The 20,307-nt window shown below is 41.0% G+C and overlaps 2 protein-coding genes across 3 annotated transcripts in view; one reads left to right on the forward strand and one right to left on the reverse strand.

Moving 5' to 3' along the window:
• MED20 (Mediator complex subunit 20) overlaps positions 1-20,307 on the forward strand; it is a 190,004-nt gene that overhangs the window by 88,248 nt on the left and 81,449 nt on the right. The window lies entirely within an intron of this gene.
• Positions 1-20,307, reverse strand: part of LOC109038346 (facilitated trehalose transporter Tret1) — a 125,547-nt gene that overhangs the window by 68,040 nt on the left and 37,200 nt on the right. The window contains exon 1 of one of the 2 annotated variants that reach the window (XM_019053380.2): positions 14,484-15,199. The exons of the other annotated variant lie outside the window; for it this stretch is intronic. The gene's annotated coding sequence lies outside the window, so the exon portion shown is untranslated. Of the gene's footprint in view, positions 1-14,483; positions 15,200-20,307 lie in introns of those variants that run through there. 2 annotated transcript variants of the gene reach the window in all.

Below are 20,307 nucleotides of genomic sequence, written 5' to 3' on the forward strand. Positions count from 1 at the left end.
CTCTTGATTCCTTTTTGCAAAATGTAATCCATATCAGCTGCCTCCCTTCTCCTTTTCTCCGTTCCTTTCCTCCATTCTTTCTTCCTCTTTTCCTCATCCTTTTTTCGGACGAACGGGGGGGGGGGGGGGGGGGGGCTGCACGAACCCTGACGTGCTCCTGATTTTCTGTTCCACTGAAGTTCATAATGTTCGCAGTCGGTGAAACTGTGATATTTTTCCCTGTTTGTAACGCTGTGGAACTGAACTTCAATATCGTTGACTGAACTTTTTTTTTCCCCGGTGTGAGCCTGATGTAGTTCTGTCCTGCCGTACAAAAAAAAAAAAAAAAAAAAAAAAAAAAAAAAAAAAAAAAGAAACGTATACGCCTTTAGACGTTGCCGAATTCCCATCGATTAAATACGAAATTTCAAGGAATCTTTGTGGAAATTATTCTCTCAACTCATCATATACTCTCATTCGCAATTCAATCTACAGTATGTGAAAATTTCAAAGAAAAATATTCATAACTTGTCCTCGAATGAAAATGTTTCTAAGGGGGAGCTTTTGCAACATACGGATGTTCATACGGCGTTTTCCTTAGAACGATAGTGTAGGAATAGTCTACCGTGCTGAGGAAGAACGCCGTATGAACATTCGAGAGTTGCCAAATTTCTCTGGATAAAACGTGGCTTTTTGAAGAAACTTATATGCATATTTTTCCTTGAAATTTTCAGACGTTTTGGATGAAATTGCGAACGAAACTGTCTGAAAAAATTGAAGAAAAGTATTACAGATTTTCCTAGTCAATTAGGTTTTTATTGAAGGAAATGTGGCAGCGTCTGTAGGCTCTTACGGCGTTCTTCCTTAGCACGTTAATATAGCAAGCAGCTCGGTTTTCAGATATTTTTGAGTGCATTCCGAACAAAATCATCTGAATTTTTGAATTTTATACCCCCATTTATTTACGTGAATTCGGTTTTAATGGAAGGAAACATGGCAACGTCTGACAGCTCTTACGGCGTTCTTCCTCAGCACGGCAACAGTATCTTCGGTCCCTCCTCTCGGATTCGACAATCTCAAGAAGACGAAGGTTTTAGTATGATTGAAGCAGTTACTTTTCCTGCTTTTCCAGGTCGGGTCGAGTGTGTTTGCTCTGAACAATCCTGGGACGGTCGCCGAGGAAGAGGTGGTGAGGCTGGTGGGGGGGGGGGGGGGGGGGGTCGGATGCGGTGTGCAATGTGCGAGCGGTGCAGGTTGCAATTGGTGCATTGCTGCAGCTCGGCGACGATGTTGCCCTATGTTACCGTTCGCCCGAAATGGGATACCCGAATGTTAAGGAGTGCTTACACCCTACAGGATAGGACAGGGAGGAGGGATAAATAACGGCTGAAACCGGAAATGTTGCAATTTTTCAAGTTTGGGATTCGGTAAAATGTCCCAACTCCATGGAACACCCCTAAAACATGTAAGGACGAAAAACGGCTGAAACTGGAAATTTGGAATGGAATGAAATCCAATCTAGTTTAACCGTACATTTTAGGAAAAAACAATCCTATCTTCCCTGAGAAGAACGAAGTATATTTTATCAGAAAAAGATTAACAACTTCTGAGTGACCCCATGGCGCACTTAAATCGATCCATCCGTCTTTTAAACCTCAGGAAAAGGATCGATTAGCAGGGTATACATTACGTCAGGGTTCTGTCGACACAAAATTAAATGAATTGTCATAGAATACTACTCTGTACGACAACGTTTGCTGTGAAAAACTTCAACACCGACTTTCCGCTTAGAGTAATAGAAATCTATCTCATGAGAGACAGCGGATATTAAAGTCTCTTTAGCCGTGGGTAGGCAAGAATTCAGGGATTTCTATTCTGCCCCGATCTTTCGGCCGCTGAAGCATCGCGCTGGGAAAACGGGGAAATCTATGATGGCAGCACGGCAACCAGTTTTCATTATCTGCGCATACGGCACACTCGATGCACTTTGCTTAGTGCTCTGTTTATGGCACCCCCACCCCCGCCCTCGCAAAGACCTATTGTTTACATATAAGTCCCTCGAACTTCCCTAAGTCTTTGCGCGAATGTTTATATCTCCCGAGGCTCAGTGTCAATTGGACGTATTTCTGCCGAACGGAACTATGTGCATTGTGCTTATGACGTGAGCCCTGTTATGCATTTATTCTTATGGGTCTCAGGGCTCATGTCTAAATGCACATAGTTCCGTTTGACAGAAATGCGTCCAATTGTGTCACAATTCCCGTCATTTTAATGAAGCTTTCTAAGCTATCGCGCGGCACGCCAGGATGTTGCCAGGTCTCAGCTAAAAACGGAAAAACATTTCGATCTGCGGGAAAGGAGCAGAGGCGTCGGAATCTGAGCTGATTTGGAGCGTGTTAAGCAAGAAGGAACCAAGCCACATCAGTTTTGCCAAATTTCATTGGGCAATTTGATTTATAAAATCGCCCAATGAAAACGGTTTTTCGGATTTTCGTGCAAATTTCAGTGAATTTTCGTCATAGCACGAAGCAAATCTCTTGAAAAGTTCAAAGGAATCCGCAGCAACTCTCCTTTTTAAAAAAGTAAATTACCCAGTTTTTGGCACTAGCTAATGTGGCTTGGATCATTTCTGCTGAATGCCGTCTATTTATGAATGAATCGCATTTGAATCAGTGAGTTCGAAAACACACCAACTCGGAATTTTCGATTTTCACTTTTTTACGGTTTAGTAACACTTATGGATAGAAGCATCTGCACGCAAAAGGAAATTTCGAAATTGCAATCGGAAGTGCTCGAAACAGCGACGGGAAAAGGGAAAAATCGAAGTATTTCATTGGAAATACCATAATTTTTGGCCATTTCAAGGGAAACGGGTGACCATCCGATCTTGCGCTTTTCTTTTTTCGGTTCATTATACTTTGTACCAACAAGTTATATAAATGTTCAAGCGTTACTCAGGTCGAAAAATATAAATTTTTCAGGGCAGACTATGAAAAATCAGTATCTGAAAGTCGGTGAGAACGAAAACACACCAACTCGGAAATTTTTAAACGCTTAATTCTCTGTCATCAAACATGTGTCATTTTACAAAGTCTCTAAGTACTTGTCCTTTGGCACCAAAAAGGTTTTTCTTAAACTAACTTCTTCGCCCGCTGCGCAGTTTTAGGTGTTTCTTGAACAATTTTTTTTTCCGAGTTGGTGTGTTTTCGAACTCACTGATTCATTTATGCATTGAGGAACTACTTTATCTGGCTGATTTACAAACTCACCCGTTTGGGGTTTGGGTATGGCTACTGTCTCAAAATGTTGGTACATGCTAAATTTTGAGTTTTTGTGCATGAAAAACAAGGAGATGAGGGTTGTCGATTGATATGAGCATTTCCAATTAATTGTGGTAGTACCCCGATAAATTGGATTACTTACCCACATGTTCCGATACTAATACCCCAAATTTGAGTTGCGTTACTACCATTATTAGTTGGAAATGCCCGTATCATCCAACAAATCGGGGTAACACCACAATTTTAGGAGTTAACTTTGAACGAAGTATGGTTTATTCGCCGGTGAATGACGAAACATTCATAGTCTTCAAAAAGACGCTCAATTCGCGAAATATATATTAAAGAAAGGAAGTATAATAGATGAAATAAAGCCAAAGCTCGACTCGAATGAAGCGATCAATTTGACAACGCGCAAAGGTTGGTCGAAAGTTTGGTGCATCTATTCATGGCAAAGCCAGAGACATGCTGCTCTGGAGGGAATTTTTCAATATGTAGCTTCAGACCCCCCCCCCCCTCTCCAGCCACAAGCCCCGGCCATGGCTTTAAAGGAAGCAGTATATTCCGGACCCTTGCACTACCCTCGACGGTAGATGTAAAATCATTAGTCGCCAGCTCTGTAAATTTTACAATAATCAAAATGAAGTTAAGCTCTACGTCCCGTTAGAGTTGCCACAGTCAGAAAGTATCGGGAAATGTTAGAAAATTTTAAAAAGTCAGTGAAAACCTGGAAACGTCAGGGAAAATGAAGAAAATGTAGGAAAAATTGGTAGGTCATCTTTATTTGCCCTTTAGAATAGGTTTAACGTTTTGAACAACAAATTTTGCCTGAAATTCATTTCTAATTATTTCTTTTTAACCATCTGGCATTTCTTCAACTGTTAGGGAATTTCGCCAAAATGTATCAGAAAAATGACAGGGAATTTAATTTACTATCCAGTGGAAATGCCACCGTGGCAACCTCGTCCAGTGATCCAATTTTTGGCCTTTTTTTCATCAATGTAAGACTGAGGTTGACGTGCCTCTACAGCGATTTTTCTCATTTTGGGCGCTTCTGGGTACCAGATGCGCCCTTTCCAACCGTTCGACTCCCCCGATGTAACATGTACTATACTACATGCCCTTTTGCCTTATGGGTAATGACGCCATTCTGGTACACCCGGGAAAATTGGATTTTTTTCTGCATCTGGTATTCGTAAAAGTTTTCGTGAAATGTTTTGCTTTTAAGCATAACAATCTCGCACGGACGTATTACCTGGTTAAAGTATTTTAGGGCCTCCTTATGCTTTAAATATTTATATCCGAGGCAGTACTTTCAGATCGATTTGAAAATATTACGAACAGTCACGTGATCTCTTCGTTTTAGTGACGTATTACTGTGCTACTTTGTGATTGGTTCATTTTCTTGGCGCAGCATCGACACGTCAGCTGTTTGCGGCATTGAGCGGAAGGTTTAAGGTTATGTCATGGACCAAGAGAATGAATAAGGACCCCCAACTCCAGTTAGCGGAGACATTAGCGCTGCCTATATTTTCATCCATGGCCGATGTCACCGCCGGCCGGCCGGTCCCTCTCTTCCCCGCGACCCGCGCTTCCCCTCCCCACTGCTGAACTCCTCTTCACGCGGCCCCGCTCCCCCGCGACCTGCGCGCCCTACCTCGCGGCGTCGCGACGCCGCTGTCCGCTAGATCGCGTTGACGCACCAGCTTTAGAGGTTCCGCCGCTCTTTCCCGTCGTCTGATTTACAGTGCATCCTTTATGTTTCCATTCACCACCAACTAAAATTCATCCCAAAGTGCTTGTGGAAAGTTTCAGATCTTCGCGGTCGATCTGAAGTTTTGAAGGGTTTTGCGGTTAAAGAATCCCACTTTAAATTCCATCTTCGTCAGTCTTCGGGTACATAAGTTGGTAGTAATATGCTTTGTCAAAGAAGCGCCCTCCAACGCTTGGGCGTTGGAACTGCTTGTTTTCGTTGCTAGAATGCTCTCAAGTTGACATTGGATGAAAGTAGCAACAGCGAGGATGCTAGCGGGGGCGGAAACCTTGAAAGCGGTTTAAACCTATCTGGCTTCCTGTCGGTGATGAAGACAATTCGGATGTACACAATCAAATCAAAATCCTCATCAAACAGGGCAGGTTGGTCTCCATGCTTGCGCTTTTCAATATCGACGGATTACCGCATGGAGCCGAGGAGAATTCGTGATCGTCCAAACTTGAGGAAAAAGTGAGTCGAGCAACATACGAGAGACCTTATAAAGTTAGTCGATCGTTAGTTTATAACAACCACCCGTTTTAACCAATATGATCGCTTCATTTTTTCCTTGTCGCTTTTGTCTATCGATTTTTGTCCATCAATTCCAATTATCAGCTAGCAGAATCGGAGTGAAGCGCTAGCTTTGGGATGATTATTCACGGTGACGAGACAAAGAAGACATAGAGAGTACGGAGCGACTGGTTGAAAGAGGTGGTTCTTAGAGGCTGAGGGGGAAAATGATGGACTAACTGTTGGGTATCTTTTCTGCTGCCGTTAGTTAGTATATCACTCCTTTTTCCATTTTAACCACCCCCTTCCAGCAATAGGATCGCCCGTTTTCGCTATGTCTTTTATGTCTACCGCTTTGTCCATCAATATCAATTATCAGCTCGTAGAATGGGAGTATAGCACTAGCTCCGGGCTGATGATTGAAATTGACAGACAAAGCCATAGGCAAATGGGACATAGGGAGTACGGAGCAATTGTCTGAAAGGGGTGGCTCTTAGAGGCAAAGGGAGGAAATGATGGACTAACTACTGTCGGGTATCTTGTCTGTTGCCGTTAGTTAGTCTATCAATCACCTCCTTTGTCCATTTCAACCACCCAAGTGAGATGTTGCATGTGTGAGGAATTTGCGATTTGACTACTGATTCTTACGTAAAAGTTCGCGAGAAACAAGACTGGTTCCTCCACTGGTTTTCTCTGAAATCAACTGCCAAGCTCAAAAAAAAGCTCTCGAGTTGAGGCCAAAATGGAGGGGATATCCCACGCTACCTGAGAGTCAACCTCTACATCAAGACAAACTCTCCATGCAAAGATAGGGAATAAATACATTAGCAGGGTTGCCGTGTTTTTAGTTGTGGAGTCCCCAAATAAAGTGGTAGCCCTGTCAATGTATTTGCTCCCTATCTTTGCATGGAGAGTTTGTCTTGATGTAGAGGTGGACTCTCATGATAGCGTGGGATATTCCCTCCATTTTGGCCTCAATTTGAGAGCTTTTTTTGAGCTTGAGAATTGATTTCAGGGAAAACCAGTGGCACCATCGTGTTTCTCGCGAACTTTTACACAAGAATAAACAACCAAATCGCAAATTCCTCACACATGCAACATCTCCATTCCAGCAATAGGATCGCCCCATTTACGCTATTTCTTTTATGCCTACTAGTTTGTCTATAAATTTCACTAATCAGCCCGCTGGGAAGAAATAAGCTCTCGAAGATGAGAAGGAAATGCATCGTCCGCTTTTCTCCTCACGGATCGCTCGTGTCGCTCTCAGCTTTCGAAGTTAATGTGTGAACACTTCAACTCTTTCCCTCCGAGCGCAGTCTCCTACATCACACGGCTCTCTGTTTTAATTAGAGTTTCTGTATTTATCTCATAGTCTAAGTGTTAAAAGGCTTAAAAGGATGCTTTGAGTTTGTGGAAAAAGTTTGACATCATGTCTACACTGAAATAAAAGGTTTGACCACAATAACTGGAAGTACAGTGTCCTACATCGGCCGCACTGTTCGGTTTACGTAACGGTACATTTGTTTCTAGGATCCGTATATCCTAAGATTCGTCCGTTAAGCAAATGAACTTTCTAAGCAAAGCAAATCAAACCAAGCCTATCGTTTATGTTTAGCACTCTGTTTATATTTTTCACTGTCAGTAGGATTTTTCTAATGCATTGCTTTTTTTCTTTCTATTTGTTCCAGGTGAGTCACAACGTCCGTAGTAGAGCCTACCTCTTTTTCCTTACGATTGGTCGTGGTATGAAATTTCATCTAAATAATTTCTTGACGAAAGTTTCAGTTTGACGCTCCTTTTTCCCCGAACCGTCAAATTAGAGAAAATGGTTGAAAATGTCGATAGACTTCGCCCGCATATGGTAAATTTAAAAAAGCGTCTTACCAACTACGCAGATTGCGCGCTCAGGAGTGGATTGCAGACTTTTTTGACGTGTCCAACGTCGTTTTGATGCAAATTTCACTGAAAAGTGTATATTTCTATGTATTTGGCTGTATCTCTTGCGTGCAACAGGCCCATTCTCTACATTTTTTAAGGTGTTAATCCACTAGAAACTTGGCGCTTACACTGAAAAAAAAAGTTTGGTAAATCCGAACTAGTTACACTGAAAAAAAATTCTCGGCGTTTTTACCAAGGTCCGTTGGTACCTTTACCATCTCACTTTTTTTACCAATTATTGGTAATTTTACCAAGACAGATTGGTAAGCTTACCTATAAACCGGTATTTTTACTGTTTTTTTCAGGTAAGAATACCACTTTTATTGGTAATCAATTCCCGGTAACTTTGCCATTTTATCTCGGTAATTCTACTACAGTCGATAAAAAATATTGGCGTTTTTACCGCGGTCTCGTAAAATTACCGAGATTTCTCGGTAAAATTACAAATTCCATAAATGATAATTTTACCTAGAAAATACTGGGATCAAATAGAACCCTGAATTCTTGGTAATTTTACCCTTTTCTTAGTAAATACACCAAGATTTTTTTTTCAGTGTAGGATCATATGGAACCACGATTTTGTTCGGTACACACGACCGAATTATTCGGTCTGCTCAGCCGAACTGTTGGGTCCACTTAACCGAACTGTAAGAATTTATCATGGTTCGGTCGCGCAAACTGAACAATTCGGTTGAACAGACCGAATATTCGGTTGTGTGTACCTAACAAAACCTGGTTCCATATGATCCCAACTAGTTCGGATTTACCGAACTTTTTTTTTCAGTGTAGACTGATCTTTCAAATTTCCTCCGATAATGCTTAAGACTGCGCTGCCACAGACCACGATCCCGTGACGTTCGGAGGTCAACTCTGGTCAACACTACTTTCCACCCAGTGATGATTGATGAACAACGTGTTCGGGAAAAAAAATCGGATGAAATTCGCCCAATGATGACAAACGAATGTCGGGGCGAGGGCTTCGCCAAGCAAGTCTTTTAGGATCGCTTCACTACTCGCTCAACTCTTTGGTCATCACTGATCATTAGGCAAATATAACCGTTGACCGGTAACTTCCGAGAGGTCCTTCGACACCCTACGGAAGATAGGAGCGCGGGGTCCCTGAAATGGACGTATTTCTATCAAACGGAACTATGCGCATTAAGACATGAGCCCTGAGACCCATTAGAAGACATGCATAACTGGGCTCACGTCATTGTGCACATAGTTCCGTTTGGCAGAAATACGTCCAAATATATTGTCTGTGGTTGTATTGGTGGCTGGTGAGAGCCGTGAAGATGAGCAATGCCGGTGCAGTTGAAGTTAAATCCGTGCTGAGTCGGATCGAATCGAAACGGGACGGGACACACGGACTGGACGCGCGATGGACGGAGTTGACGAACTTTGGCCGCCCGTTTCGCGTCCGCGTCGGCGGGAGCAAGACGACCCATAAAAGGAGCCCAATTATACCGTTGTATCGTAAAATTTATGTGTCGTTAAAATACGCGAATCTGGACCATCCCCTCCCCACCTGCCCCGGGTTCCAACCCCACTTTCGGCCCTTCTCCGTTGCCAAACTGGAGTCCGCATGGAATCAACTGGACCGAGTCTTTCAGGAAGCAGGGTGTCTACAAGCCTGGAATTTCCGGAAACCCTGTCACTGTTAGGCCTGACACCTGAACATGTAGCCTTGATGCAGGCCTCGCGTTGCGCCTTCAATTTTTTGTTTATGCAACTCCGTTCATCGCAGAACACGAATAGTTGTATCCAGGCGCAGAGGCTACTCTCCTCGAGGAGGATACAATGAAACCTCCTTTCACATGCAGTAAGTACATCATTAAGGAACCTACGGTGAAATTCAACCGTTCTGGAGATATTATTTTGACCTAAAACGTAGTTTCTCGACGACAATTTTTTTTTTAAATTGAAAGCCACGTAAAGTCAGTTTTATTGAGTTAAAGCAAAGTTATTGCTATCGTTAACGGTATAGTTTTTTTTAATTTAAACTTAACGATAAAGAAACAACGTTTCTTCAACTAAAAAAAATGACTTTCGGATAAATCCGCACGGATTTAACTTTTAAAAAAAAAAAAAAATTGTCACCAAGAAACGACGGTGTAAGTCAAAATAATATCTCGAGAAAAAATTTGTTCGGTGCACTGGAAAAAAACACATCGGATCTAGAGTCCATACTCTTGAAAACATTGACAAGCAAAAATACTCTTGATTCAATCGGAGTTTTGCTTGAATCAAAACGAAATCCGCTTAAATCAAGAGGCTTGGTTCTTGATTTAAGCTAGATTCTGATTGAATCAAGAGTACTTTTTCTTGTCGATGATTTTAAGAGTCTGGACTCTAGATCCAATGTGGTTTTTTTTTCCATTGTGAACCATAAAGTGGCCACGAAATTGGATGACAAATGGGGTGGAAACTGTATCCGCATGCGACGTAAACGTCAAAAATGAGAGGAAAAGTCGAGACTTGCGACAAGCACACAGTATGTCCAACATAGCAAGCGTGAAACTTATCCGCTCGGAGGTGGCGAGTGTCTGTAACTGCCTATTCACTATTCACGGAGGTGTAGACTCACAGAGTGCCTTGGCACTCACAAGGACGCGACGCAAAAAACGAAAAGCGGAAAGTTGGAGTCAACCGAAAGTTGAACGTTTAGCACGTGGAACGAGAACTTCCCGGCTTTTCGAGTTAACAGGGCCGGACGTGTGGGTATGAGAGGACGCCAAGGAGTGTCCATCACGGAGTAAACTTTTTCGTCGTCATGTAATGCATCCTTTGAATTGAGCCATTTTAGCCGAGCGGCGTCCTTTGCGATGAATCTATCGATCTGTCATATAAACCCATGAAAAATGATCGAATATAATCGATTGACGATGATCGATTCTTTATCGTAGCGTCAAATGGGAAAATATCGAAGGCTAATGATTCACGTTTCACTACTGAGCTCCTCATCATCCCTCGTGGGAAAATTTACGCCGGTTGGAGTGGATTGGCCCGTTGTAAACTTGAAGGGAAAAGGAAACAAGATTTGAAGGGCTTGCAGGACAAGTCGCGTTTAAGTGCAGTTTTTGCTACTTCGAGAAATACCTGATGAAAGTTTCGAAATTACATGTTACAGTGACAAAATTACTAATTTATCAATCATGACGGAAAGAAAGTTCAAACTGGCTTTTTGATGCTTAAAAATTGGAATTTGGGAGCGAATTTCTAACGGAACTTTAGGTGGGGGGGGGGGGTGTCAAAAATCTGCAAATGCGGCGCGTAATTGATGAATTGCCCCTAATTATAAACAACTTACTCGTCGAAAAAATACGCCAAAATAGGAGATCATCCTGTAGAATACCACCAATGTCAACGAGGCAAGGGCTTGTAGAGTCAACTTTGGCCATGCTAAGTGTAATGATGACGTATAAAACTTTATTTAACGAAAAAAATCAGACTGTTGTGAAATTTGCTCACTGTCGGGAAAAACTAAGAATCTGTCACACTTTTTTGGTGTGAAATATTGATTGCTACTCGGTAAGTGGCCTTTAACGAAAGTCAAAGAGAAACAGATAGATGGAGACTGGTGAAAGAACTGACCACATCTTGTTTTTTTTCTCTAAATTTGAGTCACTCTGCAGAATGTAATTTTAATTCAAGCTGTTAAATTGCTCGAGCAGGCAACGGGTCGTTATTTTGCCTCACTTCCGCCCTCTGCAGTCATAAATTAATTTGACGATGCGGGAGGATGTTACAGATTTGGACCCACCCGTGTCGTTTGACCAACTCTAATTTATTTCCGAAATGGCCGAAGTCCACAGAAGCGCGTCTTTGCAGCAGCTTTCATTTTCCAATAAAATGTAGGAGCTCCAGCTCAGAAATTACCCGAATAATTTGGTTTCTTTCTCTCCTGTGGTGTCAGTAATCGACCCTTAAAAAGAGATAAACCACCAGGCGGAGGAAGAATTTGAGTAAACAACAGTATTTATTTTTCTGTCCACATCTCACGAATCAACATGTTCAACATGTCCATCATTCAACATGTTCTAAGAATCCCAGTTGATGGGTTTGGAGGACAAAGTGCATGAGTGCAGTTTTTGCTATCTCGAGAAATGCGTGTTTGAAGTTTCGAAAGTACATGGATTCTCATGGCGGAAAGAAAGTTCGAATTACTTTTTGATGTTTATAAAATGTAATTTGGGAGTGAATTTTTCGCAAAATATGGATTAAGACTATAAATTCTTAAAATCATTAATGTCTCAATTTTTTTACTACCACTACTACTTACACTCATGCGCCTTGTCCTGCAAGCCCCTCACTTCATCTTGGAAATGACAAATTTTTGTTCATAGTTTACATTAATTTAAGTAAACTCGGACTCCCCGCTTGCACGGAAACTAACTTTAACGCAAGCAAATCGATCATTGCTATGTAAGTTATTTTGTCGATTTATTAGTCGATTAAATTTTTGAAATCTCTTGAGCTGTCTGTTGCGACGGACAGTTTACCAAATTTGTGTAAGCCGAGGAATGAAAAATTATTTCAAGGGATTTGTTTTGACCGGAAACTAAAAAAAGGATAAAAATTCAGGGAAAGTAAGAAATGTTGTTCAAGAAAAAGTCGATGGAAAAGCACCAACGGTTTAAATCCTAAGACGTTAAACTTTTTGGTGGAGAGTGTCGAAATTTTGGAGCCAATCAAAAAGGAGCTGAGAGAGGGACATCTCAACATTCAACGGGCCACTGGTGATCGATGAATAACACAATATTGATAAGTTTGCACTTATGATTTGTTATGGTTCATTTTTCTTTATTCATTCAACCGAGGCCCTCATTTTTTTGTTTATCAACTGTCAAACGTTCATCAAAGATTTTGAGTTTTCAGAATTTCGATTGATTCTTAGAAATTAGCCCCATAACAAACGAGATTATATGTTACGCTTTTTATCTGATTGAAGTGAGGTTGGTTGGTTGTTTAAAACACTGGCGTTATCGGTCTTTACCGAAGATCATAGACGAAGATCTAATTGAAGATGCAGCCTTCTGTTGCCTCAATGAGCCGTCTCATGTCTCAGTTTTATCTTTAAAAATCAGTCAAGGTGACACGTTCATGAAGCGAGGAGCAATCTTTGGGGGGGGGGGCACTTCCCCCGCCCCAAATTTCTACGTTCTTTGGAGGGGATGATATGCAATGGTGGAATAAAATTGTGCTCTAAGGGTCATTTTCAAAATGCAGAAAAGCTCCACCTTCATGGCTGAAGGAAAATTCCCCAGGCCCCTTTCTCATTTTTCAAAATTTAGCCTTCCTTTCCAAGTTTCAGCCCACACACCGCCACTACCTTAACACTATTATACAGGGTGTCCCAAAAGTCCCTTCCACCCCCTCTAAAATTTTACCTAATTAATATTTTGAAACGAAACTTTGGGGATGTTCATCGATCAATGTTAGCTACTTTTGGGGCCCCCCAAAATTTTCGGGCCCCCCCGTGGGGAGGGGCTGCGGACCCCAACTTTTTTTTTTCAAATGGCAACCCCTATCTTGTGATACCTCATTTGAAAGAGCATAAAAAACTAAGAATTTTGGCGCAAACCGCAGATCAATATCTTAATTTTTGACCGAGTTATGATAGGTCAAAGGTCAAATTTGACCTATTTTCAAAAAATCATAACTCCGGTTCAAATTGTCGTAATGAAAAAAATAAAACGGGAAAATTTACCACATTGTAAGCACTTTTAAGGAAAAATCACAGAAATTACTTCAAACTAATTTTAAGGGGGGTTTCGGACCCCCAAATACGTCAATTCAAAGGTCATTCAATTTTCCCGCGAAATAAGCCAATTTCCCCCAGATTTGCCTCCACATTAGTTCAGTAAGGTCAAAATCAGTTCAACATTACGTTGGCAAGTCCCCAAATTTTGGGAAAAGTTAAAAAAAAAAAATTTAAACGGTCAAATTTAATCACCTTTAATTTCGTTTCATTTAACTTTTCCCGAAATTTGGGGACTTGCCAACGTAATGTTGAACTGATTTTGACCTTACTGAACTAATGTGGAGGCAAATCTGGGGGAAATTGGCTTATTTCGCGGGAAAATTGAATGACCTTTGAATTGACGTATTTGGGGGTCCGAAACCCCCCTTAAAATTAGTTTGAAGTAATTTCTGTGATTTTTCCTTAAAAGTGCTTACAATGTGGTAAATTTTCCCGTTTTATTTTTTTCATTACGACAATTTGAACCGGAGTTATGATTTTTTGAAAATAGGTCAAATTTGACCTTTGACCTATCATAACTCGGTCAAAAATTAAGATATTGATCTGCGGTTTGCGCCAAAATTCTTAGTTTTTTATGCTCTTTCGAATGAGGTATCTCAAGATAGGGGTTGCCATTTGAAAAAAAAAAGTTGGGGTCCGCAGCCCCTCCCCACGGGGGGGCCTGAAAATTTTTGGGGGCCCCAAAAGTAGCTAACATTGATCGATGAACATCCCCAAAGTTTCGTTTCAAAATATTAATTAGGTAAAATTTTAGAGGGGGTGGAAGGGACTTTTGGGACACCCTGTATACCTCCCTAAAGCAGTCAACTCGATCCGTCGGCCAAATGAAAATTTAGTAGTAGAACAGAGACTGTCCGCACAGTTTTCGAAAATTGAAAATTAAGAATGCCTTCTGTTCACTATCTGAAGGAAGAACAACACAAAGTAAACATCATATGAACGCATTTGGTGCAAAAATAAAGTCTAGCTAGGTAAGAAATCCATGGCAGATAGACATCTTATACACATATCGCACATTCAAATCATACTGGAGGAATACAATAGAAATCCACAAGTGGACACATAGACATAGTTATTTGTATCTTTGAATTAAAAAAAAAAAAAAAAAAAAAAAAAAAAAAAAAAAAAAAAAAACTTGATCAAAATGCAACGCGCAATCATTTAATAAGACCGTAAGTTGTAGTCCCTTTTCCGAAAAAGCACGGTCCTCTTGTCAAAGAAGAAAGAACACATTTTTGGTAAAGGAAAATAAAGGACAAACCTTTTAAATTGTTGTGTCAATGACTGGTAACTAATGGTGCACTAATTAATTGCACTAATTAATTTTTTACTAAGTGCAATTATTTCACGTACAAAACCTCATGCATTTATTCGCAGAGAGAAAAATAAATTCTTCAAATTAACCGGATTTACAGCATTTATTGAATGAGGTGACACAATTTAAAAAATTAATCGATGAAATTTTAACCACTTAACAGAATTTACATCACTTCGCCGGTGTTAAGTACGCGTAGAAACATAATAAATTTTTGGGGGTGTTTCTATCAGACGCACAAAATAAAAAGAGCAAGGAAGATCAGGTTAGTAAGAAGGGAAAGCTGGCGAAATATATCCAGCACTGCCAACTTAAGAAAAATATCAAATGCACTTAAAATGAGTGTATAAAAAATTGAGCTCCATCTGGAAAAAAACACGCGTATATTGCTCGTAGCAGCAGGGCTGGGGGCCACCTCTTTCGCCGGCGCGGTTCGAAAGACTGAATGAGAATGACTGAACGGACGCAGGCCGTGCATCCCGGCCAGGCGTACGTAAAAATTGGCACCATCAAAGCTCCTCACAGTGAGACCACGCGCAAATTTTTCCGGATCATTTCAACGCACTTTTCGCCAACACACTTCGGAACTGCTAATCCGAGAGCCAGGCGATATCTTGTGTCAAACTTGTGACACAAGTTTTGACCACTGAAATCGATAGCCTTACATGCACTGACTGAGGAGCCATTTATAATCGATTTTTTGAAAAATCGATTTAATTGGATCGATTTTTCGAGCCGAAAGCGAATTATTCAAAAAAAAAAAATCGAAATTTCATACGTTAATGTGTCACATAAGGCTTATAGGTTCTGTGAAACCCGAGTTTTATTTCAAGTTCAGTTTTAGTAGTGGTTTTGTTTTTGGCGCCGAACTTGAATTTTTAAGTGTTTTAAAATCGATTTCGAGAAAAATCGATTTTTCCCCATCAGATTTTAAAATCAAACCTATTTTTACCGAAAATCAAATCGATCTCCAGAAATCGATTTTTTCGAAAAAATCGCCATCCCTAGGGTCTTTTCAATGTATCGTCTCCGTTGATAGCTCGATAGTCCCGTTTCGGTCCTGAGCCCTCTTCAGCCAAAGACATTGAATTCAGCTCAGTGCTGAAATTTTTCCGAAAGCGATTGACTGTTACACGACCGGCTCTCTGGCGCACCCTGGACCGAATCAATCGAAAATATCGGACAAAATGTGGAAACGTAAAAAGCTTGTAACTCCGTTTTTACCAAAATTGAGTTTTAAAAGTGGTTCCGCCGTTTTTCTCGTGTAATCTTCACAAAGCACCCCTTACACCTTAAAATGTGACTTAATATACATCAAAATTTTCAGTTTTTAGCCTGAAATATCATGTCCGACCTCTTTCATCGACTCGATCCACCGTGCGGCGCGACTAGTAAACAGACCAGCGTGGTGGAGCAGTGGAGGCAGTGGTGTTTATTTTGGTCCGACTGTAAGAAGCATACTCCTTGTGAGAAGCTAGGCTGGTTAGGATGGACTAGGAGGATGGAGCGAGTACGTGCCGTGCATGTGTCTCGTCTCGTGCTCCTGTCCCCCCCCCCATCCCCCCGTGGGCCCCCTGACCCCCTGCCCCCTTGCCCCCTTGCCCGCCAGCGTCTCCGCTAAGATTGACCGTGACAATGAACTCCTCACCAATCGACCGCGCCAATCCATTTTCCCGATCTTACTCTAATATGCTCCTGTCCTGAAGCCGACTTCACATTCTGAAAATTCACGGAGAAAAATAAAATCAATTTTGCTTTAACTTCCAGCGGATGTGGCGGAGTTTAAGAAAACATGTCGCCTAAAAGCAGAAGAATGTGCGAAAGTACAGGAGGAATGTGCTGAGGATAGTCGCCGACTGTGCCCAAGTGCAAATTGGAAGGGCAAGCAAAATCATTTTTTTTCTGTGTGAGTCCTGAAATGGATCATGGGTGTCCCTGTTGAATGTTGACCCTCGAAACCCATTTTTAGCTATTATTGATCGCTTTATACAAAAATATTACAAATTTGTACTTATTTTTACAATATTACGAGTAACTTCAAAATCAGGCCGTCATTTTGTGAACAGAGAAGAAATGATGGCTAATTAGCCCCGATCTCGTCGATTGCTGAAAATTGCGGGTTGTGGCCCACTTTTGAGGGCGCCACTCAACGATGCATTGGTGACTACTGTTTTCAGATATTATAAAATATCAGAAATGTACAGATAAGTTAGATCTGATTGCGAATAAAACTCTCTGAAAAATCGGATGCAAACATTTTTACAGATTTTCCTGAAAATTCGTATTTTCTTGAAGGAAATCAGGCAATGTCTGAAGGTTCATACGACGTTCTTCCTTAGCACGGCAGTAAAGTAGCCGAGTCTGAGGGATCCATCACAATTGCAATCCTTTTCCCCGCTGACCTGTATTCCTCTCGTAGATGGGAAAAGAGAGAGAAAAACTAATTCCTCCACGCTGCTTCGGCAGTGAAAGAAATCCTTCTTTTCCTTCCGACGGTCCAAGGAAACTTTCCTCCCATTCTGAAGGAGGAAACCGCAAAATGTGGGTCTCGGAGCTATTGGAAGCAAATTCGAATGCCAAGCGAACTGAAAACGAATAGATGTTTTCGGTTCATTTCCGACGATGGGATGACAGTTTATGCGCGACTCTTCACTTTCAGCCATCACGGTAGAGCAGTGGGAGGAGGGGTGCGGGCTCGTCTAGCGAGCTTTTCAGTGTAAAGGGCAACGCGTCACCAACCGGCACAGATTCGATATTCCATGGGTCCGTAATCTATGCCTCATGGACGGATATAATTGCTTATCCATCTAAAAATTGAAAAATCTCGTGTGGAAGCCTTCTTTTTCTTATGTTTTGTTTTGTTTTCATCCTTACAGCGGGTAAATATAGGCAACCAAGGAAATTACGCGATTTTATCCTTAGATCGCCTAAATATAGGCAACGAAGGGAAATTAGGCGTTTTTATCCTTGGATCGCCAATATAGGCAACCAAAGTTAATTAGGCGATTTTATCTTCAGATCGCCTAAATGTGACCATCGCAGTTTCCCCGATTGGAAGTTTTCTCCCTCAGTGTATTTTTATTATTTGGATCGTGTTTAACAAACAATAAACAGCGCGATTATAGTTTTTTCAAGACCGTGCATCTTCTTCTTTTCTTTTAAAAATACTCAATATGTGTACGGTATTAAAATTTACCCACTTATTTTCCTTTAAAATTACAATTTTTAGGAGAAAAGCAAAAACTATTTGCTATTCTGGGAAAGTTTTCGGATAATTTTAAAGCAGCGACATTTTTACAACACTGTTATGGCGTTGGCTCCTTTGTGCTGAATGCGATGTTGGTGAAAACATCTCAATACAACTATTCGTACTCTATGGATGTGCGTATTGCATGCACAAAACTTGAAGGCGTTCAAGGTTTTTTCGCACAAGCGACAATTTTGATAGCTGCTTTTTAATACAACTATTCGTACTCTATGGATGTGCGTGTTGCATACAAAAAACTTGAAGGCGCTCTGGGGTTCTACGTGCTGACCACGCCACGGCATCAAGCGCGCTCCCATGAAAACCAGCGTGGTGTTTCTGCTTTAGGAAACAAAAAAACCCACCCGGCCCAGTCACAGTGACAACTGATTAAGTAATGAGGAAAGTGAAGGAGAAAGAAATTCGATAGAATTAAATTCACCTAAAAATGAAGTTAAACCGGCTGCTGGAAAAAAGTTTACTCCCATAACTAGCTTTGGCTTGGAGAGAAGGAGATAAATCAGAATTGAAGGCAAAACTTCAGTGCTGATTTAAGTACTGGTGAAAAAGATCAGTTTTCCTCATAGTCCAATGCATGTACGCAAGAATTTTGGATAATTTAAATAGAAAATAATTTCCATAAGCATTCCTTATTGTTGGAGCGAATATTTTTTCAGTATATTTAGGCAACAAAAAAGGAGAAGACGAAGAAAAATAAGAAGAAAAATATAGTATAATAAGAGTATGTCACTGTTATTGTTTGGATCTAATTAGATTTAATGGAGAATCCCTATTACTTGTAGCGTCTGAAGTAATTCAACTTCTCAATAAGCGCATAGCAACATAGAGGAGCTGAACCTGCACTTGCACTGCATGACGCGTGCAGTGACGTGAATCCTAGATCGTCTGCTACTTATTTCGTCATTAGGAGTCTTCTGTCGCTTCGTGTTTCCTTTCAGGAAACCCATAATTCAACAACCATCTTTAGGGCGCAATAACTCAACCCCATTCAATTTTCCCTGCGCTTCATAGCCCGCCTGATTTTCTGGTTAAGAGCGAAGAACATCCCACACACTGAAAAAAAAATCTCGGTGTATTTACTAAGAAAAGGGTAAAATTACCAAGAATTCAGGGTTCTATTTGATCCCAGTTTTTTCTTGGTAAAATTACCATTTATGGAATTGGTAATTTTATCGAGAAATCTCGGTAAAATTATTGAACTTTCTCGATAATTTTACTGGACCTTGGTAAAAACTCCAATATTGTTTATCGACTGAGGTAGAATTACCGAGATAAAATGGCAAAGTTACCGGGAATTGATCACCAATAAAAGTGGTATTCTTACCTGGAAAAACAGTAAAAATACCGGTTTTTAAGGTAAGCTTACCAGTCTGTGTTGGTAAAATTATCGATGATTGGTAAAAAAGTGAGATGGTAAAGGTACCAACGGACCTTGGTAAAAACGCCGAGAATTTTTTTTCAGTGCAGAACGTCGAACATCGCCAAAATAGACCGATGACGCTGGTGCTAATCGTCCGTGAGAAAATTGAAATTAAAATTCATTTCCGTCCGTCCAGCGGTCGTTTAAAATTTCAGCCAAGTTGAAAGACACACCTCCATATTTGCGTAACACCTCCGCTCAAAGTAAACACTCGTCTCCCCGGTAGCGGACTTCGTGTTTGCAGTAAAAATTTGAAACTGTATTTCGGTTGATTAGAGCGCCTGCCAAAAGTGCAGTATTATTCTGCCGTTCTAAGGAAGAACGCCGTATGAACCTGCAGACGTTGCCAAATTTCTTCCGATAAAACGCAAATTTCCTGGTGAACTTATGAAGATTTTTCTCCCAATTTTTCAGATAATTTTGTTTGCAATTTCATCTAAAGTTGCTGAAAATTTCAAAGAAAAATATTCATAACTTTCCTCAAAAATAAGCATTTTATTAAAGGAAATTTGGCAACTCCCGAATGTTCATACGGCGTTCTTCCTTAGCACGGCAGTATTCAAAGCTCGCACCGCTCATCCCCTTTCATAATGTCATTACCATGTTTTCGATTTCAACAGAATTGACTTTTCTTCCGAGCGTCTGTCCGGCTTTTTCAGTCTGTATTTTTTTTTAGAAATTTGGTGTCAACTGTGTCTGCAGTCTCGCGGCTCAAGGCTGTGGGAAAAGCGAAGTAGACGTAATGATTAGCGGTTGAACCGGAAGCAAGTTGTGATTTACATAAAATTTCAGTTCCAATGAATCTCTGAAAAAGCTCTCGGAAGAATTCAAGCGAATCTTTTCAATGTAATCGGAAACTGGCTCCAATTCTTCATTTTAGGGGGGGGGGGGGTCGACCCAATAGAAAGTAGGGGCCCCTTCTGGATAAATTTCAATAAAGTTAGGTTAGGTTAGGCCTAGGCCATCTAGTTCGTACTTTACAATGTAGGTTCCTCAAAGGGCTCGAGCGTCAAAAAATCGGAAACTGAGCACTGAAGATTTGCTGTTGCTCAGGGATAGATTTAGTTCGTGTTATGATTGCAGGC

This window comes from Bemisia tabaci, chromosome 8, assembly GCF_918797505.1.
Source record: "Bemisia tabaci chromosome 8, PGI_BMITA_v3".
Classification (NCBI taxonomy): domain Eukaryota; kingdom Metazoa; phylum Arthropoda; class Insecta; order Hemiptera; family Aleyrodidae; genus Bemisia; species Bemisia tabaci.